Source organism: Emys orbicularis, chromosome 1 (assembly GCF_028017835.1).
Source record: "Emys orbicularis isolate rEmyOrb1 chromosome 1, rEmyOrb1.hap1, whole genome shotgun sequence".
Classification (NCBI taxonomy): domain Eukaryota; kingdom Metazoa; phylum Chordata; order Testudines; family Emydidae; genus Emys; species Emys orbicularis.
In genome coordinates, this window is record NC_088683.1 from 144,523,651 (window position 1) to 144,539,421 (window position 15,771).

At 52.3% G+C, this 15,771-nt stretch overlaps 1 pseudogene; it reads right to left on the reverse strand.

The window, feature by feature from the left end:
* Positions 1-3,747: 3,747 nt before the first annotated feature.
* Positions 3,748-15,771, reverse strand: part of LOC135886213 (alpha-2-macroglobulin-like) — a 39,631-nt pseudogene continuing 27,607 nt past the window's right edge.

Sequence of the window (15,771 nt, forward strand, 5' to 3'; positions counted from 1 at the left end):
AATGAGAGAGACAAATTTCCCCCCAAATTTTTACTATCCTGGGGGACTAGGACAGTCCCCCTTTCACCCCCTAAGTGGCACCCCTGAGGACAGACACCTCCCCACCCGGGCAGAGCAGCTTAGCACTCGCAGAAATGGGGGAAGGCAGTGGCAGTGACTCCGCATGGGCCCCCCAAACTGCACCCATGGTGGACTCCCCTCCCCCTCTCCTGACACTGCAGTGGACCCCACCCACTCCAAGCCAGGCTCCCTCTGCCTGGAAGGAGACTCACCTAGTGCTGCCTGCAGTTGGAACAGGCTGGGAGCTGGAGACTGCCCAGGAGATCTGGGTAGGAGGCGGGGTGACCCAGGTGAGCAGCATCTCATTGCTGCTGATCAGGCGAGGCTTCTGCAGAGCAGAGGGAGTCCTGCACTCCCTGCTCACCTACCACTAACCCTGGCTGGAGCAGCTCCCTGAGGCTGCTGGAGAAGAGGCCCCACTCCCCACTGAAGGCTGAAGCAGGGCTGGGTCAGCCCCTGCTGCAGCCAGCTCAGGGGCCACAAAACAGCTGATGGGGGGCAGGGCTGCATTCAGGGGAGCCTGCCAAACAGCTGATAAGCACAGTCGTCTACCAGCTGATCAGTGGGGGCAGGGCTGCCCCGGAACAGCTGATCCGTGGCCGGGGCCGCAGCACCACTATTGCCGGTGGGTGCTGAGCACCCACTAATTTTTTCCCATGGAGTCGGTACCTATGGCTGGCAGGATGCTTGGATTCCAGTTGTCATGTGTTGAAAAGCAATCACAGCTCAGGAAACCGCTGATATTTTAGTCTTCCCCACAAACCAGCTTCCTGGATGTAGAAGTGAAAATGGAATCATGGGCAGAGGAAGGAAGAGAGAGAAAGGATGGTGGTTTCTAGTAAACACCTTCTCTAACCAAACAGCCAGCTTATTAGACACTACACTGCAGTAGAGATAAAGCCATGTTAAGAGCAGGCAGGCTCTGATTGTGCTCACAAGAAGAGACGTCCTTCTTCCTATGTAATAACAACCTGCATTCTTCTTCAGGCTGGAGTTTGATGCTGTGGTTGAGAGTCCTGGACTAGTTATGGAGAATCTTTACTCCTTCTCGTGACACTTGCCGTTCCTTTTTTTGTGGATGCAAGGGCTGCAATTCCCACTTACAGGTTGGGTGCTGAAATTGTCCAGAAAGGACACTCAATTCTATGTCAGTCTCTGCCAACTCCACACCAGCTTACCACTACCCCATCTGTCACGCTGCCTGGAGTGGCTCACAACCATGCAGTGCCCTAACAAGGGCGAGGCGAGTGAGCAGGAGCGCCACCAGCTTTTCTGCCGCCCTAGGTGGCGGAAGGTCCCGCCCCGAAATGCCGCCCCCCACAGAGGCGGCGGAAGGTCCCGCCGCCGAAATACCACCGCGGTCGCCGCCCCCCAAATTGTAGCGCCCTAGGTGTGACGAAGTGGGAATGTTCGTGATGTGTTATTTGAATGCTGAGTGGGGAGTATTGACCTGGGAAGGTTGCAGGGGAGTTTTGCTGGGGCTGCCTGCACTGGGGAAGGGAGGATACCTGAGCATGTAACATGAGAACCCAGGAGGGGGGTTGGAGGCCAGGTGACACCTCTGCCCAGGAAACTGGACAAAGGACACAAAGGCAGGGGGAGGAGCCGGGAAAAGGCCAGAAAGGAGGAGGCTGAAGGGAGTGTGGAGGTTTGGGAGCTGGCTGGAAGATGGAGAGTGGGGACCCGACAGGGCTGTGGCCTCCCTGGGGCCCCCAGATGGACCTAACTAAAGGGGGAGGGGGCTGTTGTCGGTACCGGCAAGACCTGTTTTGGACTGTGTTCCTGTCGTCTAAATAAACTTCTGTTCAACTGGCTGGCTGAGAGTCATGGTGAATCTCAGGAAGCCGGGGGTGCAGGGCCTGGTCTCCCTAATGGGTTGTGACGGCCCTGTGAGTGAGGCACTTGCCTCGGGCGCACAAAGCTGAGGGGTGCAGAAAGCGGCAGAGAAAAAAAAAGCTGCTGGCACAGAGATATTTAGGGTGATCTCCCGGCCGCCCCCCCATGCCTCCCCCGAGTGTCCCCCAGCCTAGGGTTACCATACGTCCGGATTTCCCCGGACATGTCCGGCTTTTTGGAGCTCAAATCCCCGTCCGGGGGGAATTTCCAAAGAGCCAGACATGTCCGGGAAATAGGGAGGCATAAGCCAGGGTCCGCCCAGCACGGTCCGCCGGGTCCGCAGCGCAGCCCAGCTGCCCCAGCTACAATGCTCAGGTGGGGCTCGGGCTTCCCTCGCGGGCGGGGACCCCTTTCCTGTGGCCCCGTTGCCCCGCGCAGCTCGGAACCCGGTGCCGCGGGAGCTGTTTCCTGCGGGGACAGACAGGCCAGGGAACGTGCTCGGCGGCAGGAAGGAAGCTGCGTCCGGGGCTGCAGGGACCCGTGCTGCCGAGCGTCTGAAGCCCTTGGCAGGCAGAGGCTGCCGGGTGAGCGGGGGAGCAGGGCAGGCAGGGGCATAGAGGCTGCAGGGGCAGGGGGGTGCAGGGGCTGCAGGGCGAGGAGGAGCAGTGCAGGCAGGGGCATAGAGGCTGCAGGGGCAGGGCAGGCGGGGGGCGCAGAGGCTGCAGGGGCGGGGGGTGCAGGGGCTGCAGGGCGAGTGGGGAGCAGGGGGCACAGAGGCTGCAGGGGTAGGGGGGTGCAGTGGCTGCAGGGCGAGTGGGGAGCAGGGGTCTCAGAGGCTGCAGGGGCGGGGGGTGCAGGGCGAGTGAGGAGCAGGGGCAGGGCAGGCGGGGGGCGCAGAGGCTGCAGGGGCAGGGGGGTGCAGGGGCTGCAGGGGCAGGGCAGGCGGGGGGCGCAGGGGCTGCAGGGGCAGGGGGGTGCAGGGGCTGCAGGGCGAGTGGGGAGCACAGGTCACAGAGGCTGCAGGGGCAGGGGGGTGCAGGGGCAGGGCAGGCGGGGGGTGCAGAGGCTGCAGGGGCAGGGGGGTGCAGGGGCTGCAGGGTGAGTGGGGAGCAGGGGTCTCAGAGGCTGCAGGGGCAGGGCAGGCGGGGGGTGCAGGGGCTGCAGGGCGAGTGGGGAGCACAGGTCACAGAGGCTGCAGGGGTGGGGGGGTGCAGGGGCAGGGCAGGCGGGGGGCACAGAGGCTGCAGGGCGAGTGGGGAGCAGGGAAGCACTTAGCAACCCCCAACCAAGATCAGAGCGGGAGGGAGGAGGGGGAATGCAGGGTGCTCAGAGGAGGGGGCAGAGTTGGGGCAGGGGCTTTGGGGAAGGGGCGGGGCTGGGGGTGGGGAAGGGGCGGAGTTGGGGCAGGGCCAGGCCCGCGTGGAGTGTCCTCTTTTTTCAGTGTTGAAATATGGTAACCCTAGTATCAGGCTCCGGCTCACAGCTGAGTATTTCTGTTTCCATCCTGTAGCGGGCAGAGAGACTCTACAGTCCCACAGTTCATGTTTACAAGTAAGGAACATCCCGCACTAGTCGCTAGCTGGAAAAGGTGAGGGCTATTGGACACAATGGTGCTTAGCAGATCTTTTCCCACAGACCCTTTCCCCCTGGCTGGCTGTGCAGGGCAGAGCCCTAGCTGGATGGGACATACCTTGGCCTGAGAAGTCTTGGGTGAAGCTGTGATCTGGGGCTGAACAGGGATAAGGGGGTTGGGAACAGAGAGGCCAGGAGCCATTGGTCAGGTTGGTGAATTCATTTATTTGTAATGTTTGTTTCCCTCTTCTTGCTGCTGTTTTCTCTGTCACTCCATCCATCCACCTCAGCCTGCGCAGGGGCTAAGCAGGTGGGACGTGGGAGGCTGGGAACACGACTCCATCCCTCACACATTGCTCTGCTCGGCTCCCACTGTGAGGGGAAAAGGAGCGGGAGAAGAAAATTGCCACGCCTCCCCTAGGCCTTGATACAGAGCCAAAAACATGCATCCAGGGCTGGGCACGGCTGCTCCACCGCAGGGAGCATAGCACTGCCAGGGCCCTGGACAGGAGATTCTATGGCCCTGACCTCTCCCTACCAGGGACAGGGCCTTGCCTCATCTGCGTCCACATGGAGTGTCTCGGAGCACTGGGGAGGTGAAGCACAGGATCCAGCGCAGGCTGTGTCAGCCTAGGGTCCGGCTGGAACCATCCCTGCTGTGTCTGACACTACAGAGCGGCTGGGATTCACCTGGGGCCACAAGATCCTCGGTGCCATAGACATGCTGAGGCTCAGCTCGGACATTTGCTTTGGGAGCGAGGTGCGGATCTGAGGAGCACGTTCTCTCCCTGCCCCTTTGTTCCTATGGGACCCAGCGCAGAATGGAGTGAATCCATTTACACAAGAGCCATCAGTGCCCAGGGGAGGGAAGGGAGCTCCCTGCACTGGGACTGAGCAGCTGCCTGTGGATCAGCGCCAGGGGGAATGGAGCCCAGAGAAGCCCCTGGATGCTGAGATCCTTCCCTGGGCCTCTCAGACCTGCAGAACAAGGACTGGGAAAAGGAGGCTTCTGCTGAGTCCTGCTGCTGGGAGACCCTCCCCTCCTCTGTCTGTCTGGCTCTCCTGTGCTTTGGTTCTTTCATTCACTCTCTGATCCTCCCTGTCACGGATATTTTGGCTCCTCTGATCCTACCCAGAAGCAGGAAGTTCAGACCCTGCTGCTGGGGAAAGGGGGGTGCAAGGAATCTGAGCTCATAGGACAGGCTGAGCGACCTCAGGTTCTTATTTGATCTGAGCCTGGACAGCCCATCTCTAAAAACGTCACAGAAACAAGTGACCCAGTGAGATGGCAGGGACTTGCTGGCTTTGATTGGGCTGGAGCCTTCGCCCCGCCCCAGGAAGAGCCTCTCAAACCACTGCAATGACAGTTTCAATACGGCTCACGAGGCAGAGGCTGCAGCAGGGAGATGTGTAAAGTGAGGGATGAAAGGAGCATCTATCCCCCGGAATAAGCAAAGACGCCATCAGTGCAGGCAACAAACCCCTGTGCAGGGGAAAAAAGCCACCAGCTCCGACTGCACCGGGGATGCACTGCCTGGAGCTGAGCTCTCGCAGTGGAGAGTAGATCCAGGGGTGCTGTGAGCAGGACGAGGGGAGAAAATGGCTCTTCATACGCTACCTTTGCTGCAGGGGGCGCTGTACTCAGTGATGGCAAATTCATCTGGAAGACACAAGGGAAGGGAAATGTGATCAGGGCTGTGTGAGACCCAAGCAGGACTCCTCGCACTTCCACCAGGCCCTGCGGCAGAGAGCTGGCACCGCACCAGAAATCTCAGGCAGGAGGGGAGGGAGCCCTGTCTCCAGGGCCACTGGGGGAACCTCTGCTGGGCTCCATGGGAGGAAGGCAAAGTTTACCCCAAGGCTACAGCACAACAGGCATCTCCAGCAGGTCTGTGCCAGGTGCCCTTTGTCCGTTTGCACCTCGTCTGACACACGACCGCCGGGGTTGCCGTTGGGCTCTGGTTCTGTCACCCGATATTCTAGCTGGGGAGGTGGAGGAGCGAATGTGCCTCCCCCAGGTCACACCCAGAGCTGGGCAGGATCTGAACCCAGGACACTCTCAGATCCTTTTGGCTCTGACCCACCTGGGTTGGCACCTTCCTTCTACAGTGCGGGAGGGGTCTGGGGCTCGTGGTGCGAGCATGAGGCCAGTGGAATATGATCCCTCGCCCATAATCCCGGTGTGGCCCACACTCTCATCTGGGAGAGGGGTGACGCTGCTGAGATAGGCCTGTTGTCTCTGTGTCCAGAGATGAGAGGGGGACGCTGTCTGCATGGGGCAAACCGGTGTCAGGATGGTGGCGGCAGGGCCGTTCGGGTTGGAAGCAGGAGGAGAAGGGAATGGGGTTTGCCCTTGAAACTGCGTGGGCAGTTGCTGAGCAGGCAGTGCTGGCGTGAGGTTCCCAGCTCAGCCCCAGCCCTGTCCCCACCCTCAGGAGGCAGCACAGGAGTGGGGAGGTGGATCATCGAGAGAACGAGGCCAAACACAATCCCGAGCCCAGCGGGTCCCCCTGTGGCACTGACTGTGGCCTCTTCCTTCCCTGTGACAGGCCCATGGGGGCTAACGTCCCCCCAGCACTGCCCCCACACGCACCCGTCTCGTAGTAATCGTAGACTTTCACCAGTGCCGGCTTCAGGCTCTGTACGGGGAAGTCCTGCTCCACCGCGAAGGAGAAGCTCTGAGTCACGTTGCTCACCTGGGGTCAGGGGGAAACAGACGAGACTCAGGAGGCAACTCTGAGCCACTTCACCCTCTCCTTCCCCATCTCCCCACCCCTCATTCTGCAGGTCCAGCATCTGCCCCCCCTCTAATTTGGCAAGGTCATTTTACAGCCCCGCCCAGCTGGTGTCATCCACAGATTTTAGAAGCATGCTCTCCACTCTATTAGAAGCAGGGGCAGGAAGAGGCAGAATGAGGGCAGGGCGGGCTCGGGGGGGGGGGGGGGGGGTGGAACGGGGTGGGAAGAGGCAGGGCAGGGGCAGTCCTTGGGGGAAGTTGGCAAGTGTGGGCAGGGCCTGGGGCACAGCAGGGGTCAATCACCCTCGGGGAAACCAGAAAGTCGGTGCCTCTGGCTGCTGCTTTAAAGGAAGAGGCAAAATCTGTACTGTGGCCCCATGGGCAGTGCATAATGCAGGCTGGGAGAGGCTAAGCATCCCCAAACCTCCGCTAATGCGCCCAGCCGTGGCCCCGGGGCTGGGCTGCAGCAGGGCTCCGAGCTCCTCCAGAGCTGGGGATTGGAGCTGCTTGGCCAGGCCAGTTGGGGTTCCTCTGATTGTGGTGGGGGGCTCAGGGCTCCTCTGGCCCCAGTGGGTGAGAGTGTGGGGGCATGGGGGTGGGGCCTCAGGCAGAAGGAGCAGGGCAGGGGTGGGGCCTTGGGTGGAAGGGGCAGAGCGGGGGCTAGCCTCCTCGAACGGGGGTTTCGTGTGCCGCCTATGTATGGCCCCACCCAGCTGGTGGACTGAGATATGAAGTATCACGGTTTGAGACCTGTGGGGCTGGGCCACAATCAAGTGCAGCATCAGCTCATTGTCTGACCCATCTCCTGAGGGGAGGGCTGTGGCTGTGGGCAGGGCTGGGCTCTGGGCACTGCCTCCCCTGTGCTGCTCACAGGCTTCATTAGTCTGATGGCATCACACCTCAGGGCCCCTCAAGGGACACCTCCCAGCGTCTGAGTCTCCCTGAGGAGATGCAGGGCCCAGGGTGGGCTCAGGAGTTGCAGTGTGTGTGTGGGGGCGGGTGTTAGAGCTGGGGGAGAAGAGAGGGATGCAGGGAGGTGGGGGCTCCTCATTCTCTCTCCCAAGCACCCCGCGAGCCCAGCCTGATTTCCCCTTACAGGAGCACTGCCCCCTCCAGGGGAGACTGTGAGGTGCCTCCAGCCGGGCCTGCTCCCCCTGTGTATAACAGTTTATCAGGGAGTCACTGAGTGGGAGCTCAGGGGGATGGGATGGGACGGGGAAAGAGTGGGGAATCAGGGGAGGGTCAGAAAGAAGATATGAGGTCAGAGAGACGGGAGACAAGGGGGGGTCTGACGCTGGACAAGGGACTAGGGAAGTGCCAGGTTGCACTGGTAAAATGAGGGGTTGGGGTTTGGAGCTGACCGGGGCCAGAGTGGGGTTGGAGTCAAGGGGCCCTAGATGCCCACTGGGTGAGGTTGGGGTTGTGGGGAACTGGACTCCACTGGGTTGTGGGGCAGATACCCCTGGGGGGCTGCAACCCATACACAGAGCGGGCCATTACCATCCTCACGGATGACTTCAAAGGTACGAATCCTGACAGCATCTTAACGTCAACGATGACCATGTTGGAGACGGGGCGTTTCCCTGTGTAGCTGGGAGACCAAGTGGGAAACGAAACAAGGTTTAATACATCTCAGCACAGAGCTGATGCACCTCCCACCCTGCCTGGCTCCTGCTAGTCCAGTGCTGGTCCCTGGCTCCCTGCTCTGCCACTACCGGTCATTCCTGCCCCGCAGCCCAGCCCCGCTGCTATCCCAGTCCTGGGCTCCCCACACAGCTCTGCCAGTGCCCCTCAGTCCTGCCCTTGGAGCAGTGGAAGTTTGTTGAAAGTCCCTGAAGCAAGACAGCATCCTTTCCAATACGGGGTTCAGTTAAATTACTCCCATCGTTGGTGGCAGGAGGAGGAAGGAACAATTTAAATCAGGATTTAAATCACTTGTTTTGTTTAAATTGATTTAAAATAGGGTTGAGGGTTTGTAAAACCAATGTAAGTATTGGTGCTACTGCTACTTTAGATTTGCAGTTTGTGATGAACTAAGTTATAAAAACTTGTGTTTCTAAATGCCACTACGGCTAGGGGATCCTATTTGAATTTGACTGAACTTCTAGACAGAAAAACAAAATACTGGAAGTGAAGGCGCTGTTTCTGCAAACTGTTTAGCAGGTACTGTAGGGGATATATAGAACAGGTCTGGTATGAATGATTAATAACTAGTGATTCCTTCCAGCCCTCAAAAATGAGAAAAGCTATCCACCTCTGTTTATCCCAAAATAGGATGCACTTAGGAATAAAATGGTTCACATCAGGTGAGACCCTTTGTCTATGGACCCACAGTTCAGCCAAGGTCAGGAGTTGCTCTCCCCAAGAAAGAAACTAAAATGGCTAATGAGAGTATTGTTAATCACCTAGAAAAGAATCTCTCATTCTTTGCATATGGACAAAACCTCTTTCTCCCTCCTAATCTAGCTAAAAAGAACTCCAAGTTATCAAGAAAGGGTCATTCCCTGCTTTCCTATGCAAAGTGGCCCAAGAGATGGGTGGGGAAGCTGTAAGTTAAACAAACCAGAAGTGTGGCTGTAAGATTGAAGGTCAAATTGGGTGAACTGCCCGTTTCCCCAAGAAATCCAAACGATAATCTTTCCACCCCAAATTAGAAGCTGAACATTGTTCTTGCTAGTAAATATTAACCTTTTATGATTTTTGTATGTTAAACTCTCATAATAGTTTTATATACTAACAAAAAGCCTTTTCATTTTGTGTATCTATATAGTTATTGCCATATACATATTGAAACTAACCCAACGGTGAAGGGAAGATGATGGAAGGAATGCAATCGTTTACTCTGGTTTTTACCCCAACTTCACTAATATAGCTCAGACAGCAAGGGAAGGGAACCCCTCAAAACTACTGAAAGGTATCTACAGAAGTATGTTATCATAAACAAGACTGGGTAATTAATAAGGGATGCTTATGATCCAATTATGTTCTGTGATTGATAAGAAGTATTTGTTATTACAGATGGGTTCTATAATGGATGGAATAATGACCCATTGAAACACGTTTTTAACTCATTAAGAACTTTCAGTTGTTACAGCTGTTAGTAATAATGACTGGATTAGAGATTCCTTTTCACTCATCAGTCAGGTAAATGGAGGCCCATAAAGGAAATTCCATCAGCAACTAGAAAAACAGAACACATGGTAAAAATAATCATGGGAAAGTACTTTTTCCTCCAAAAAGAAGTTTCTTTATCTCACACTGTATAAAAGGAAAGAGGGTTGGAAAGTTAGTTTGGGAATGAACACTCTCAGCATTCCACCAGGTACAGAAGAAGGGAATATATGTGAAAGAAAACAGTCGATTATAGTAAAAATCTTAAATGAAACAAACTGTACCATAGAATCCCTGTGGATATAAATTCCATGTTTGAATAATAAGAGTACAGCAGTAGGAATATGCTACTGACCACCTGACTTGAATAGTGACGGTGAGTCACAAGAGTGAAATGCCTGCAATTTTTTTAAAACACCATAATAGAGGCTCAAATTATATGTATATCCCAAATTAAAAAAAGTAAGAGGACCAAAAAAGGGCCACTGTGGCTAAACAACAGAGTGAAAGAGGTTGTTAGAGAATAAAAGGACATCTTTTAAAAACTGGAAGTCAAATCCGACAGAGGAAAATAGAAAAGAACATAAACTATAGCAAATCAAGTGTAAAAGTAAAATTAGGCAGGCCGAAAAAGAATTTGAAGAGCAACTAGCAAAAGGCTTAAAAACTAACAGCAATTTTTTTTAAGTACATCAGAAGCAGGAAGCCTGACAAACATCAGTGGGGTCACTGGACAATCAAGGTAAAGGAGCACTCAAGGAAGAAAAGGACGTTGTGGAGAAGCTAAATGAATTCTTTGCATTGGTCTTAACTGCAGAGGATGTGAGGGAGATTCTTATACTTGAGCCATTCTTGTTGGGTGACAAATCTGAGGAACTGTCCCAGTCTGAGATGTTAATGGAGGAGGTTTTGGAATAAATAGATAGATTAAGCAGTAAATAGTCATCAGGACCAGATGGTATTCACTCAAGAGTTCGGAAGGAACTCAAATAGGAAATTGCAGAACTACTAACTGTGGTACGTAACCTATTGCTTAAATCAGCCTCTGTACCAGATGACTAGTGGATAGCTAAAGTAATTTGCCAATTTTTTAAAAAGGCTCCATTGGTGATCCTGGCAATTACAGGCCGGTAAGATTAATTTCAGTATCGGGTAAATTGGTTGAAACTATAGTAAAGAACAGACTTATCAGAAATAGATGAACACAATTTGTTGGGGAAGAGTCAACATGGCTATTGTAAAGGGAAATCATGCCTCATCAATCCATTAGAATTCTTTGAGGAGGGTCAACAAGCATGTGGACAAGGGTAATTCCGATCTTGGGAGACAGGCCAGTCCTCGCTTACAGACAGCCCCCCAACCTGAAGCAAATACTCACCAGCAACCATACACCACACAACAAAAACACTAACCCAGGAACCTATCCTTGCCACAAAGCCCGTTGCCAACTCTGTCCACATATCTATTCAGGGAACACCATCATAGGACCTAATCACATCAGCCACACCATCAGGGGATCGTTCACCTGCACATCTACCAATGTGATATATGCCATCATGTGCCAGCAATGCCCCTCTGCCATGTACATTGGCTAAACCACAGTTTCTACGCAAAAGAATAAATGGACACAAATCAGACATCAAGAATTATAACATTCAAAAACGAGTCAGAGAACACTTCAATCTCCCTGCTCACTCTATTACAGACCTAAAAGTCGCAATTATTCAACAAAAAAACTTCAAAAACAGACTCCAATGAGAAACTGCAGAACTGGAATTAATTTGCAAAATGGACACCATTAAATTAGGCTTGAATAAAGACTGGGAGTGGATGAGTTTAGTTTGTGTAATGACTATTTCCCCATGCTAATTTCCCTCCGCTGGGCTCGGGTAAACAGTGAGGTGGCAAGCTTTTCAGATAATACAAAATTATTCAGGATAGTTAAGTCCAAAGCTGACTGCGAAGAGTTACAAAGGGATCTCACAAAACTGGGTGACTGGGCAAAAAAATGGCAGATGGAAATTCAATGTTGATAAATGCAAAGTAATGCACATTGGAAGACATAATTCCAACTAACATATAAAATGATGGAGTCTAAATTAGCAGTTACCACTCAAGAAAAAGATCTTGGAACACTGAAAAAAAATCTGCTCAGTGTGTAGCAGCCTTCAGAAAAGCTAACAGAATGTTAGGAACCAGAATGTTAGGAATGGGATAGATATTAAGACAGAAAACATAATGCCACTGTATAAATCCATTTTATGCCACATCTTAAATACTGCATGCAGTTCTGGTTGCCCAATCTCAAAAAAAGATATATTAGAAAAAATACAGAGAAAGGCCACAAAAATGATTAAGGGTATGGAACAGCTTCCATATGAGAAAAGATTAGAAAGACTGGAAGTGTTCAGCTTAGAAAAGAGATGACTAATGGGGGGGATATGACTGAGGTCTATAAAATCATGAATGGTGTGGAGAAAGTGAATAAGGAAGTGTTATTTAGCCCTCCACATAACAAAAGAACCAGGAGTTACTCAATGAATTTAATGGGCAGCAAACTTAAAACAAACAAAAGGAAGTACTTCTTCAAACAGTGCACAGTCAACATGTGAAACTCGTTGCCCGGTGATGTTGTGAAGACCAAAAATATAACAGGGTTCAAAAAAGAATTAGATAAATTCATGGAGGATAGGTCCATCAGTGGCTATTAGCCAAGATGGTCAAGGACGCAACCTCATGCTCTTGGGTGTTCCTAAATCTGACTGCCAGAAGTTGGGCCTGGACGAAAGGGGATGGATCACTCAATAATTGCCCTGTTCTGTTCATTCCCTCTGAAGCATCTGGTACCACCCAGTGTTGGAAAACAGGATATTGGGCTAGATGGACCTTCTTTCTGTATTCTGTACAGAGCTGTATTAATCTTTGGTTAAATAATCTCATTTGAGTTTGTTATTTGACAATCTTGAATCATTATTAAATTCAAACTTGCAACATTATATATGTGGAAAATATCTCTTGTTCTAATACATAATGTGAAATGCTTATGTACACTAAAAGAATGTGTGGAGTGTGTCCTCCAAATTTAGAAGATTATAAGGGATTTTGTTGGTTTTCATTGTAAATAATTGCTGTGGTCTAACAGTAATAGGAATTGTCTGGCACAAGGAAGAAGAAATGTTAAAAGATGTAAACCAGGGTATAACCTGGGAAAGTGACAGAAATTGCTTAAAAGCAGGGATCCTAATTGATAGTAGGGGCTAAAAATGAAATACAGTCCTTGAAATGAATCAAACATAAACAGCCTCCAATAAGAAAAGAATTGAAGAAATTTGTTATAAACAAATGCCATGTACTGGATACTAATGGAAGCAGCAAGCAAATGGAAAGAATATGAATAAGAGGATGCTCCTTACCCTCTTAGGAGCCCTGAAACTAGGATATATAAACTGTATTTTTAGTAAAAAATTCTCCCTTAGCAGCATAAAATCTCTGTCACTTCAGATCCAAACTGGTTCAATGTTAGCACTAGGAAGTTATATCAATACACTAGCTAAGTCATTGTGAGCTTTTTGATACACACTTTCAAAAATAGGAGCTTAAAGTTAGGTCTGGTCTACACTACAGACCTATACCTATGTCACTCTAGGGTGTGAAAAATCCCAACCCAAGTGATGTAGTTATATGGATCTAACCCCCCATGTAGACAAAGCTAGGTTGGTGAGAGAGCTTCGCTTGTCAACATAGCTAGTGCCTCTCAGGGAGATGGAATAACTACGCCGATGGGAGAGCTCTCTGCTGTCGGTGTAGAGCGTCTTCATTCAAGTGCTACAGCAGTGTTTTAAGTGTAGACTTGTCCTTAGGCTCCGAAGCCCATATTTTGGCATCTAAGGGTGGGTATTGTAAAAGCACTGAAATGGTTTAGGAGCACAAGTCTGACTGAACTTGGCCTGTAAATCCTGGTGAAGGAGAATGGCTGGGTCAAAGCATTCAGCTGCTGTGACTGGGGGCAGTTTGCTCTGTGGGAGGGTGGTGGTGGTTGCAGGTACAATACAGGCTACTGTCCGGGCAGTTTTATGTCTGAGTTTGTGTTGCTCTCACATTAAGGGTGTTACTAAGATGCTGACTTGTCTTTTTCAGTCTCAGAGAAACAAGCCCAGAACAATCACTCTAACAATTTAGCGGGAGAAAGTAAAGAGCTGGCAACACAGAAATACAAAATCTGATTGACATTGAAAAGAGCAATTGCAATTAAGAAAATATCATGATTTAATTTTTGGAAAAATATTGATTTGTATCAAGTTTTCTGGGGGCTCCCCTCACCTCTAGAATGACTCGTCCCCAGCCCTAGGGCTGCTCCGGAAGGTCCGGCCCTGCGAGGGGGAGTTACCTGATGTTTATGGCGATGTTAAAGGTCCTTTGAGCCCTGGCGCTGTCACATGTCTTGGGGACTGTGTGCACCTCCAGCACGAATGGCGCCTCGCCTGGCTTGGGGAGCACATTGTACCTCAGGCTGGTCTGAAAGAGAATACATGGTTCTCTGTGTGTCTCCATCTGTCCATCTCCTCTATCTCCTTCCCTCTGCTCAGTTTCATTCTTTCCTTTATCTCTTCTCTCTCTCTCCCACTTCCCCAACTCTCTCTGTCAACTCTCTCTCCTCCTCACACCTCTTTCCTATTTTCTCTTCCTCTCTTTTCCTTCCCTCCCTCCCCAATCCACCCCATCTTGCCATCTCCAATGGGAATGAGATGGGCTCCCCTCAGCAGCAGCCTCTCCCTCTCCACTTGCCCCAGGGCCCCATACCTGCACGTAGACACATCCTTCTCCTGTCACCCCCGTGCTGTAGTCCCCTGGCACCTCTGGCAGTGCCACACGCTGGAGCAGCAGACTGTTCATGTGATCCACCTGGAACTGGGACTGGAAGTTCCCTGTGGATTGCAGGGTCACTGTGGATGCTCCTCCGCTCTTGGCATAGGTGGAGACTCCATATCGGGACAGTGCCTGGAGTGCCACCACTGTGTCCTGCCAGACAAGAGATGGGCCCAGGTGCCCAAGGGGATGAATGAGCCATTTCTATGGGCCCGGAGCCCCCACTCCACCGGCTCTTCCTACACAGCAGTGCCCTGATTTTCCCATTTCCACTCCTCACTCCCACAAGCCATTCATTCTATTCCCTTGGGCCCAGATCCTCAAAGGTATTTAAGCACCTTTCTCCCACTAAAAGCAGCCAAGTGTCTAAGTACCTTAGGGAACCTAGGCCTTGGGATCTCTGACACTCCACCACAGGCATCTGAGGGAAGATGCCACCACCCTTGCCCCGAAGGGACAGTTCAGAACCAGGTGAAATAGGAGCTGCCTGTAGCTCAGAGAGGACCCTGGTGAGGCAGCCAGGAGGCTCAGTAATGGAGTATGAGAAAATCTTTCAGCCCTTTTGGTATCAAGCCAACCAGGGAAATGGTGGAACATGGGGCCAATGATTGGTCCTGTCTAGAGAGGTCACTCCCTGAGGTCCCAGCCTCCAAGCACCAGCATGGCCTGCACCTGCTCAAAGGGGTAGGTGGCACCTCCTGTTTGGTTGTCACTCAGGATGATGCTCCCCTCCCCCCTTTCGGGTATGTCCGGCAGTGACTGGCTGCTGCTGCTTCTCTGGGAAGGCCTCTGCTCCTGAGCTGAATTGGCCTGGCTGGATGGGGTCAGTGCTGGGGGAAGCTGGGGATGGCACTGCACTACCTTGTGAGTGCTCAGGGCGACTCTTCTGTCCTCCATACACAGGAGCATCACTCGTCCAGTCTCCTGCCTCATTAGCCCCCCTGGGCCTGTGGGTATCTGATGTAGCCATGCTCCATGCTGTGACTATCCCATGATCTAAACTAAACTATACAGCCAGGAGACTGCCACCCCTTCCCTCTCCCCAGGTCAGCCTTCCCCTCCCCCTGGATTACTTGTCTGTCTCCTGCCCTCTCCTGTCTGCCTCCCACTCCTGCCCTGGGTGTCTGAGGCTGGGGATGGGAACAGCTCACCTGGGTGGAGGAGAAGCCCCCATTGGGATTCTGCTGCTTGCTGATCCACTTTGCAATTTGAGCTGCTAATGACAGGTCATCTTGGGATGGCACCGGCTGAGTGGTGAGGTAAGTGAGGAGCACGTAGGACGTCATCTCCACCTCGGCGGAAGGAGCACGGGGGTGATAGAAGGGGAGATCGGCTTTCGGCTCCTTCCCAGGCCTCTGCCAGTGAATGGAGCCATCTGCAGCGGGAGAAGGGAGAGGGAGGGCAGGAGAGAAGGAAATACAGATGCTTAGTACATGCCATTTCTAAGGGGGTTATTGACCTTCTGCTGCTGCGGGTGGGAGAACAGAGCCCCCCGTGCTCGTTTGGCATATTGACATGAGACGTGAAAGGATTAAATAGTCCCTCACTTGCTGGTCTAGTGGATTTATACAAACCTTGTGGTACGAACA